This window comes from Psammomys obesus, unplaced genomic scaffold (assembly GCF_907164565.1).
Source record: "Psammomys obesus unplaced genomic scaffold, mPsaObe1.curated_primary_1811, whole genome shotgun sequence".
Taxonomy (NCBI): domain Eukaryota; kingdom Metazoa; phylum Chordata; class Mammalia; order Rodentia; family Muridae; genus Psammomys; species Psammomys obesus.
In genome coordinates this window covers 3968369-3980092 of record NW_026588368.1, presented here as the reverse complement: position 1 = coordinate 3980092, position 11724 = coordinate 3968369, and positions in this window count along the sequence as shown.

Here is an 11724-nt window from a genome sequence, read left to right as displayed (position 1 = left end):
AAGAAGAAGAAGAAGAAGAAGAAGAAGAAGAAGAAGAAGAAGAAGAAAAAACACAATTAGACAACCAGAGTAAGAAGTATCACATCTGAATGCTAGGAATTCCAGAGTGGGATAAATGAAAAAAAAAAAAAAGAATGAACATCTCCTGGCTCAGAAAGACATGTGTTTCGTTGTTGAGGGCCTCAATATGATGCATGATTGCAGAGTCTCAGGAAAGAAGGGATAACCGTAACATTGTATCGTGTCTAAAAGTAAGAAAAGTGTATTACAAAACACTTAGGCATCAACTATATTCTACAGGAGCACGGGGGCGGGGGGCGGGGCTAGCAGAAAATAGAGCACTGTCCTAAAAATTCCGGAAGGAAATAATTTCTAGCTAAGAATTGTATACCCAACTACACTATCACTTCATCAAGAAGGCAGAACAAAAGCATTCTCAGTTGTTACAAGTCTATAATACATAATTCCTTGGGGAATTATCCACAATGAAAAGGTCAATCCTAGGCCAACACCGGGTTCAGGAAGTTAGGCTCCAGGCAGAGAGATTCTGAAAAGAGATTCTCTGTCATGGCAACAAAAACACAACACCCTGGCATGAAGTACTCATTCTCTAATCTGGGGAAGGATGGGAAGAGGTGGGGAAAACCTCTCAATTCTCACCTTACATGATGGAGAATAAGTGAAAAAAAAAACCACCAAGAAGTATATTATTTTAAATATGGAGTTAAATGCCAAAAGATATAGTTAAGGGGTAAAAGGAGATTTGTTAAGGAGGGGAAATGAGAGCGTGTAACAAAGATATTAATGTTTTCTTGTTGTGACCAAGTGTTGGACAAGAAGCAACTAAAAGAGGAGGGACTGATTTAGTCTCACAGTTTGAAGGAACAGTCCATCATGGCAGGGGAGAGACAGCAGAGGAGGCAGGGCAGCAGAGGCGTGGAGCTCTGCTTATACTGTATCTGCAGTCAGGAAACAGAGGGAGAAATGCTGGTGCTTGACTTATTTTCTCCTTCTTACATCATGCAGTACCTCAGCCCATGGGAGGCACAGCCTACGTTCAGGGTTGATTTTCCCACCTCAGTTCAGCTTCCCTGGAGACACTCTCAGACACACCCAGAGATTTGCTTATGTGATGCCCCTAAGTCCGGTCAAAGTGACAATGAAGAATAACAACTATGCAGGAGAACTCTAGTTCTTTTCGTTCTTTCTCCCCCTCTTCCCTCCTCCCCTATCCTCCCCCATCCTCCTCCCTTGTCCTTCTTCTTGTAAGGAACCTTTCAGACCTATTTGACTTTTATGAGTCTGTCTTATACCAAACAACTGGAAAAAGCTGACAGGTTGTGGCTGATAAATGGCTATGTCCTTTGGAATTATTTTACATAAATCATCTATTCCACAAATCTTTTTTTCCCTTTAGTATATATTATGTACATTGTAGCAATTTCTTTTTCCTATTTCCTGCTCTTTTCTTGTTTAATTGTGTGTGTGTGTGATGTATGTATGTACACATAATATGTCTTCAGGGGCCATCGGGGAATGTTATGTGTCCTCACCTTATTCTCTTGAGACAGGGCTTCTCTCTGAACTAGGAACTTGCCTACCTCCCCCCCCCCCCATCTTTAGCTAGGCTGTGTAGCAAGCCTCAGTGACCTTGCTGCCACTGTACTGTTCCCAGTCTCCAGTCTGGGATCACACCTAGCTTTAGAGGAGGATGCTGAGGATCTGAACCAGGTGCTCTTATTCATGCAGCAATCACGCTTACCTGCTGAGCCATCTCCCCAGCTCTCCCTTTCTTCTGGTTGCTGCTTTTCTAGACCAAATTGCTAGTATCCCAAGTTTAAGAAACTACTGATTTTCTGTCCCACACATTTTTAGCCTTTATATATTTTAATTTTTTAATACTTTTTATTTTTTTATTTTACCATGTATTCATGCATATCGTAATACATTTTGTGATAATTCGTTTAATTGGTATTTAATATATAATGCATACGCAATGAAATTTTCTTGCTTTGAGTGTAAAGTTCAGTGACTTTTTAGTTTAGCAGCAGAATAGCAGAAGTCACTATAATCTGATTTTAAAACAGTTTATCACTCTAGCATAAGATTCTCTATTTTTCTATTTTATTAAATTTGTTCTTTGACGTTTTTCATACATGTATAAGATGCATTTGAGTTATCAGCACTTCTGTCAACCACCCCTTCCCTCTACAAATCCCTTTCTCACATTCCTGCCCTTTGTGACCCATTGAGTTTAACCGGGGCCATCTGTATGACCATGAGTTTGGAACAATCCTTTGGAGCCTGTCGGGCTCCCCAGGGCGTATACAACAGAAGACCTTGACTCCCCGTTTTCCAGAATGTATCTATAGCCAAGAGTTCAACAGGAAGTGATAGGGCCCCATGAACTCCCTGTTCCCTGTCTGAGCCAGTCCTACTCAGGTCCAGGTCAGGTTACTGCCGTTGCTTTGAGTTCAAGATTTCAATGGCTGTATCATGCTCAGGAGACGGCATTTCCCAGCCCTCTCCATGTCTTTTGAGTTTTACATTCCTTCTGACCCCTCTTCTGAGATGTTCCCTGAGCTTGAGAGGTGGTGGTATAAATGTTTAATTCAGAACTGAGCACTCAACTGCCACATTTTCTCCATTCCTTGAACAGCCATCTGACTCTGCAGGGCACTGTAGTTCTCTGCAAAGAGAGGCTTCTGTAATTGAGGCTGAGGGTGGCTTTTGTCTGTGGGTATGAACGCAGATATTTAGAAGGCAGTTGGATATATCAGTTTAGCTGAACAATGGTTGTCGTTCTCTGATGGGGCCTGTCTGTCTCACACTCTCATTCTTCAGTTTCTGCTACGTGTGGCTGTAGCTCTAAGGTAGGGATGGCAAGTCCCAGGTGTGCTAATCCTGTCAGGGGTGACACATTTTCCTTTTCTTTTAAGTATGGAGAAGCACGTCCTGCCCCCAATCTTCCAGGAAGCACACAGCGTGGTTCATTGGCCAGGCATAGTGCTTGACATGTAGAAAATATCCATCAGGTGAAGGAGCATAAACACACAATCCAGGACTGTTTTCTGCCAAGTGGGCCAGCCATCCACCCTCTGTAGCCTTACAGTGGCTCTGACATTAGGCAGAATGGGTTTCAAGGAGGGATCCCCAAAAGCCCTGCCTGTCCCCTGAATAGCTTACAGTTTTGCTTTCTGGGATGTAATTATTGAGACTTGATACTTGGAGTCTTGAAGGATATTTTGAATTTTAAGAAAGTACAAATGCCTCTGAGAGGAAACATCCTGCGCGTCATTATAATGATTTCCAATCCAGAGTTCTCACACCCCAGTGTCTCCTAATGGGCAGGATGGTGGCTAGAAAACTCTTTAATATTTCAAGCCACCTAAGTGGAAATTGCCCTTTTATTCCAGATAAGGATGCAAAGAGTAACTGCAATGTCAAGTTCCTCTGCTTCCAGCTGAAAACGTGTCTTCCCATTTACTTGGTGTGGCAGTTCCAGTACAGCCCCGCCTACACTGATGGGCTGCTTGGCTCAGTGGCCATCTATCTCTGGTGAATACAAGGACAGGGCAGCTCATCATCTTTAGTGGTTTATTTGGCTGACAGCATTTTGTGGATTGCATTGTTGATATGATGGTCCATGAAAAAGGGCCTTTGGGAGTGAATAGAGGTGGAAACTTGTAGGCTATTCACTCAACCTTGTTGGATTACATACATGTCAGAGAAGGGGTGCAGAGATCAGGGGATACAGATCAAGGGGTGCACAGGGCTGTATAGGAGCATCGAAGATCAGTTTCGTTGGCCTGATTTATCATTTTGCTCAGGGTTAGCCTGGGGTTTTTAGTTTTCCCATACCTCTGTGTGCAGTCCAGATCCTGCTATGTAGCCTCCTGGCAGCAAAGATAAATGCTCCAGCAAGGCAAATGAACCCACAGGGAATTGGGGCCTCAAACCATGAAAAATGATGGAGATTATAGCCTACTTTTTTTTCTTTGTAAAAGTCACTTGCACTTTTCTGGGACATTGCCTGCCCTGTAGAAAGATGGGTGAGAGTGCTGTTTGGGAGACAAAGGGCTTTCTCTGGCGTCTGGTGGTTGAGCTTTTAAGCACTAACTGCAGCAAAAATGAAGCTGGAAACTGTGTGTGACTTTGTGGGCCGTTTACCTCCTGGGAGGCAGAGAGCAGGGACTTGGAACTTATGTTTTGTGTTGTTAATTATTAAATGAAGAAGTGCTCAATTAATACACCCAACCTCCAAGACCATTTGCAGCTTCTGCCGGGGGCTTTGGTGCCCAGCTTTTTTTTGGTTTGTTTGGTATGTTCTAATTCTGTTGCCAACCAGACTGTGAGATCATTGACTTCAGTTTATATACAAGCAACCCACAGTTTTCTGGTCTGCGAAACCAGGATAAAAATGTTTGGTAGGTTTTCTGTGAGTGTTAGGGGTTAAGGGGTTTGATTATAAATCTTCCCATCCCCCATCCCAGAGTTCTTGGGAACAGACTTTACTTTCAAAGAATAATATACAAGAAATACCTGAACAGAAGAGAAGTGGCCATGTTTCCTGTTCTTTGTGTCTTGAGACAGGGTCTCACTATGTAGCCCTAGTTAGCCTCGAACTTGCTGTTTTGACCAGGATAGCTTTAAAATCATAGGTCTGCCTGCCTCTTCCTCCTGGGTGCTGGGAAAGGCACGCGCCACCACACCAGTTGTTCACAAAGAGATATACCCACCACTTCTATGTTAGGGCCCCCGGCCTCTCCACTGATTCCCAGCAAGCATGTATGGTGATGGCTCACCTTTTGGTCTAGCCTGGATGAAGATGCCTCTGGGGGGAAATGGGCCCTGCCCAGCTTGCTTTCCTCAAAGAGGCTGGAAGTGCGCCATTACAGAGGGAAACAACCCATTATTTCTTATTATCTACAAAAGGAAATCCAAACAAGACAGAAACGGGGGGAGGACCCATCTTTGAGGCCTCTTCCTGACCTGCACAGTGAATATCCATGGGAGTGAAAAAGCAAGAGCTGCTCTCTCTGTACGGAGTCCTGGAGACAGGGTAGAAAGCAGGTGGTGGTTCCCACCCTCCATTAGTGTACAATAGAAGTCTGAGGGGGACCTCTCTTCTTACAGGAAAATTAGAGATAACACACAAAAGACTCCTAATATTCTGCCCTTTGAGGGTGTGTCCCAGAGGGCAGCCGTTGTTAGCCATGTGCCTTTATCCACAACATCGATAACTGTGCAGTAAACAGGACCTTTGGTTAGATGGAAGGCCATTGTCTTTGTCCTCTTATGGCCCACTTTATAGGAAAGCAACCAAAGCAATGGTCCTCATTGCTTTGGTGCAATGGTGGCTGCCAGCCACAGCCTCTGTATATGGAAGACATGGACATGCCTCCCTTATTTAAAAACAGGATGGCTCAAATTTGTGTTATGTTTAAAACTGACAAGTTGAGTTTTCTCATAAGCCAAATGGAAGGCCTGTGTGGCTGGTTGGTGGAAGATCTCTTTCAGGAGAAAGGAATAAAAGGTGTCATGAGAACTAAAAGAAGTAGATGGCTTGGGGGGGGGGGGGTGTGATGGTGTCTGGACTGCAATCCAGTGTTCCTTTGTTGTCATGCTGCTCTGACACAGTTGTTGACATCTTAAAAATAGTTGTGTTACCCTCCTCATCACTCCTTGGTGGGAGTGATCACATCAGATGTAGTGTTTCCATTTTCCAAGTGGGAAGGAAAGTGGCTTCTGGTTTGTGGTGAAGATTCACAGAAAACAGGGTCCAGAAATATTTTAAAACATGGTCCAGGTGCCAGGGGAGTTTGCGGGAGTGTGTTGACCACAGCCAGTGCTGCTTTTCCTCCCCATTGCTTGGAGTTAGGTTAGTTTGTGAGGATTCTGGTAGTTCTGTATTTCCCTTGGCCTCAGAATACCCTAGTGATGATGACGGCTTGTCAGGGTCACGGCCCCAGTGCAAGCATGGGCTATTTGTGGCTGATCTCAAACATCACTGGCGCCACCTTTGTCCATGGGTGGACCAAAGTGAAGTGACATCTACCATATGTGGTGGATATCAAGAACAGCATCTTTCCCCCTGTGTTTGCCTGAGGAATTGGAAAAACAAACCATCTACTACAATATTGGGTTCCATCAAGCTGCTTGGTTTTCATCCCATCCCTGCGACCTCCGTCTTGCTGCATGTCAGCTCTGCTTGTTTAAAAGACCCAGCTTCTGGGTCTTAAACCCATAGAGGCTCGGTGGGTCTTCTGCTTCATCATCCACTTGGTTCTTTGACAAAACTATAACAGCAGTAATCCTGCTTTCTTTGGATGATACTTTATAGGTAATTAATTTCTGGAAACCCAGGTCTTGCTTTTTTACCTAAGACCAGTCCCTTTCCTTTGACTGGCTAGCTAGCCCTTGTTTATGAAATGAAAGAGATAGCCTGGTGTGGTGCTGAATGCTTATAATCCCAGAGTTTAGGAGGCAGTGGCTTGTGGATCTTTCAGTCTGGGTCTAGCCTGGTCTCCACAGTGAGTGACGGTCCACCTGGAGCTACACAGTGATATCTGTGACAACAAGAAGAGAGAGGTGAACTGGGATGGTCTCTGGCTCCACTCCAAATTTAAATGCTGGAGCTGATTATAGATTATTTATAGATTAATATAATTATAAATTCATCAGGGATCTTCCCTGTCCTTACCTCTATATGCTTCCGCACATGGCAGTCTGTTAGGCTGTGCTTGTCTCGTCGTCTGCTACCATGACCTTGGCTTTATGGAACTTAAAAAAAAAAACAAAAAAAAACCCAAAAAAACAAAACTGTCTTATCAGGGGGATGTCTCAGAAGATACCAGGGAATGATTAATGTAGAGCCCGGGGAGTCGGACAAGCCCAGGGTTATGTGTTAAGCCCTACCACACAGTTGTGTCATCCTGACCATCTTTTTCTCCCCCTTTTTGCCAGACCTGGGGAGTTAACACCAGCCTCCTAAGACAAGGGCTAAGTGTGATAACATATGTAAGGTGCACACACACTTAAGTGCTCATGGGTGGTCTCGGTAGTCATAATTATCACGGAGGGAGGGGGCAGGAAGCACAGAGTCCTCCTGTGGAAATTTCCGATTTGTGCAGTGTATTGTAAGACAATGCCTTCGCCATTTCAACAAGCAATTAATGATTTGAAGAAATCATTTCAGCTTCTAATAAGAACACGAGCATTGCTAATTGTGTACATGATAGTGTTTTTTAATAGAGTTCTGTGATTTATGGAATCGGGAGAGATAAACGTGGATTGACACTCTGGAGCCTCAGATTACTAGTGAGTGATTCAAACAGTTACTTGTGCTTCCTGCCAGCACAAATAAACCACACTCCAGCCCTGGCTTCTCAATCAAACAGAGAAAAAAACGGAACAGATTCTATGACAAGAAACTGTCTTAAGGAGACACCATGTTCTTCAGGTGTCTGCTAAGGAGGCATCTCCATTTTGCTCTCAAACAGGGTTGTCCTTACGTTGCTGTCTCTAGACCAGTGGTTCTCAACCTGTGTGTCGAGACCCCTTTGTGTGGGGTCACACATCAGCCATCCTGCATATCAGATATTTACATTACAGTTCGTAGCAGTAGCAAAATTACAGTTATGAAGTAGCAATGAAATAAGTTTATGGCTGTGGGTCACCATGACACGAGGAGCTGTGGGTCACAGCATCAGGGAGGTTGAGAAACAGTGCCCTAGAGCCTCTGCTTTGGACCACCCAAAGCCCTTCAGGTGTTGCCAGTGGAGGGCAGCTCAGTGATAGAATCGATTAGAGGAAGGAGACTCTGAATGTGAGGCAGAAGTTTCTAACGTCTTTGCTCTGAGATGTTGGCGATGTCACTAGATGTGATACCTTGACCTTGCCAGTTGAAATTAAGTGTTGGGAACAGGGTAGACGTCACCTGGCTTCTGACACTTTCAGCGATCTTTTCCCATGTAAGTGAAAAAAAATATGTTTGATGAGTGTTACCTTTTGGAGAACTTCTGGACAGATTCCAGAGTGGTGTGTGTGTGTGTGTGTGTGTGTGTGTGTGTGTGTGTGTGTGCGTGCGCGCACGCGCACACCCAGAGTTCAAGTACTTAAAAGACTTCCAGTGCTCAGTGTCCTCTTTGCACAGAGAAAGTGGTCTGATGGAAGCTTTTTGTTGCTGATGGGTGAATTACACTTGGGAGGACTTCTAGGTCTCCTCTCTTTTATTTTGACAAGTGATGTTTATCATTGACTCTTAGAGTCAGAAAGGATGGTAGAAGAAAATGAGCACCAGAGTAAGAGTTTGGAGAGCAAGAAAACTGAATAAATTGGCCTCTAATCAGAGGATACATAGACGGTAAATAAAGAGCTTTTGGTAAAGCAGATCTGGGGACTTGGGGATGCTTCTCAGTTTGTAGAGTACTTGCCTAGCCTTCACGAGGCTCCAGGTTCCGTCTCTAGCACCCCATAAACCTGCAATGATGGTGTATGTAATGCCAGTTATCAGAGGATGGGAGCTGGAGGGTTAGAGGTTCAAGCCTGTTTTTTGGCTAGAGATGGGGGGGCAGGAAGTGGGGGAAGGAGGATAAGAGAGAGAAAAAGACAAGCCTATGTCTCAACCAACCAATCAAACAAACCACTAACCGGGACAGGATGAAACTTGTAGGAAACTTGTCCTCTACCCAGCAATACTGTAAGTGCTCCAGTGATTTTAAAAACATTATTGTAATGACTTTATTATTTGATGTATGTGGATGTTTTGCCTGCATATATGTCTGTATCACAGCCATTCCTGGTGCCTGTGGTGGCCAGAAGAGGGCATGAGATCCCCTGGGATCTGGAATTACAGACCACTGTGTGTGCTGGGAATCAAACATCTATGGTCTGGAAGAGCAGCCTGTGCTTCTAACCACTGAGCCATCCCTCCAGCCCCTCCAGCGATTTCCCCAGATACTCCACCTCTAGGAAATGTGTCCCACGGGCAGTCTGTGAGGCCGGCCAGCATTCTGCATTATTGACTGATGATCCTCTGCACAAGAACAGGGGGATGTCTGAAGTTCTATGTGGTCAGTCTTAGGGTGCTCACTTGTACTCTCTTGCAGGTGAGAGAAAGCGAGACTGAGCAGGCAGCGAGTGCTCAGCTTATCTTTAGGTGGCTGATCAAGTCTTCATTTGGCTTCAGGTGTCTTGGCTTTTCATGGTGGTTTGGCACATTGTTTCCTTCTAAAGTGCTTCTTTAGATTAGAATTGACATACTTATGGTATGTTAAAAAGGAAAAAAAAAACACGCTGTTCTTGAGCTCTTTTTCTTTTACTCTTTCCTTCCTCTTTCCTTCCTCCTCCCTTCTACTCCTCTTTTTTTATTTTTTTATTTTTTTGGCCTGGTATGATGGGCAAAGGAGTATACCAGTTACCAATCTTGAGAATAACCTTAACCAGCAACCTTACCCAGTCTCGCTCTCTGCAGGGAGCGAGGAGAACAGTACTGGAGATTAAACCCAGGGCCTTATACATGCTGGACAAGCACCACACACTGAGCTACACCCCCAGCCCTGTCGCAGGTTGTCATGTGTGAGATGACAGTGATAAGAACGCCTTCCTCAGGGCTGTTAGGAAAATGAAATGACTGAGCACAGTGCCTAAGAAGGCAACCAGTAAAAGTTATACAGCACTGACTAGACTATGGGCAGGGTGGGTGGGCTTTAGGAGCTGCTAATGAAGGGGTCGGATTCATCTTGGGAACAGGAGTATGTATAGGAAAGATAGTAGTGTATAGATGGGGTCAGTAACTTTCTGATTTTGAGAGTCTGTAGGTTGTGAGCAGGTCTCTTCTCTCAAATGTCCACAGCCTCTTGGTCACAGTGTGGGCCCATGCATTTCCAGCCGTGAGAATGGCACAGAAGCACTAGCCATATCAGTGATACTCAGACTTTAAATATCATTACTGGCTACTTACTTCCTCCTTTCCTTCAACCTACATTTCCCATGACACCCATATACCCTGTGGTGTATAGTGATGTTATGAATAGAAGTGATCTACTCCCTGCTCTTAAGAAAACTGAAGAGATGTAGGAAGGTCACAAGGCATTTAAACAAGAGGTTCCTGGGTGATCGCCAACAGTGAAGTGGGATGGGAGAGGTGGTGCTGAGATGAGTAAGAAGTAGCCAGTTAGAGGACAGGGGGATCCCAGCAGCGGAAGCAGCTGCCTCGAGTGCAGAGGTGTGGATGACAAATCCTCTCTGCTCTCCCACCTCTGAGTCATCTCAGGCTTGTTCTCCACTACCCAGTCTCGTGAGTGTGCGCTACGTTTTTTACATGTCTTAATGGTTTTGGATTATATTATGGACATTGTCAGTGATACCTAGCAGAGTTAATGAATTCTGTTTTATTCCTCTGAAAAGCATTAATTTTTTTTTATTTTAGCAGACATCTAATTTTACTGAATTGAAATCCCAAATCTATGTACTTCACATACTTCACAGTGGGCAGAAGCTACAAAACATTTAAAAACAATTTTACTTTTCTATCTAACTGTCTGTCTATCTATCTATCTATCTATCTATCTATCTATCTATCTATCTATCTATCTTCTATCTGTCGTGTGTGTGTGTGTGTGTGTGTGTGTGTGTGTGTGTGTGTGCATGCGTGCTTACCTCACACAAATGCCAACTCATGAGAGTGGAGGTCAGAGGACTGCCTGTGAGAGTCAATTCTCTCCTTATACCATATGGCTTCTGAGGACCAAACTCAGGTTGCCAGGCTTGGTGGCAAAGGCCCTTACCAGCCGGCCCATCTTTCCTGCCTTGAATTCGGCTAATCTTAGCTGTGTCGCTTGGAGAGTGCCTCTTCCATTTGCCTGTAGCTCAGGACTCAGTCAGAAATGTGGATGCTGTTTAAATGCAGGATTTGAAGCCCTCCTTCTCTCTGATCCTTGTTATATCTCTTACTTTTCAGCTGCCCCACATTTTATCTGTTGATTTTACAGATTTCTGTGCAGTTTCAGGCTTTTCATATAGTGCAAGCTGCTACCTTTTCTTGAGAAAAGAAAAATAAAAACTTTGAAACCTAGAAAACTTCCTCAGTGCTCTCCCAGGTTTTGCCTGAATTTGATTGCTCTTTGTCACAAATAAACAGGTATTTGTAATATACATATATATTTAACTGAGTAACAGTTATATGTAGTGGGTAGGTCAAGTGTAAGCTACTTCATCAAATAGGAAACAAAGCTCCCATAGGAATAGTTCAGAAACTGTAAGTGATTTTGTGGTTGAAGGGGAACACGTGTGTATTACAGGGGGATGGGAAGGACATACAGCTTGGAGGAGGGTAGAGATCAGGTCATCCAGAGCCCCATGTGTTATACCGGCCGTCCTGAGTGTTGTGATGAGGAGGTTAATCCTAACAGTCAACCGATGAGAACTGAGTCCCAGAGTCTCTGCTTGGTAGCTGTCTGAAGGGTGAGTTAGAAGAGATGAAAAGATGGTTTCAGATTCATATATAAAGCAGAGTAGACATTTCTCCTCTGTATGCTGATGATTAATATCTGTTATGGCTTGAATCACTTGGCTTTCCTGAAGCTTGGAGTTCTTGTGTGGCTGTCTTTTGCAGAGCCCAACACACAGTTCTTTCAGCCTAAACTTTAACTAATGCCATTAGCAAAAAGAAAGAAAGAAAGAAAGAAAGAAAGAAAGAAAGAAAGAAAGAAAGAAAGAAAG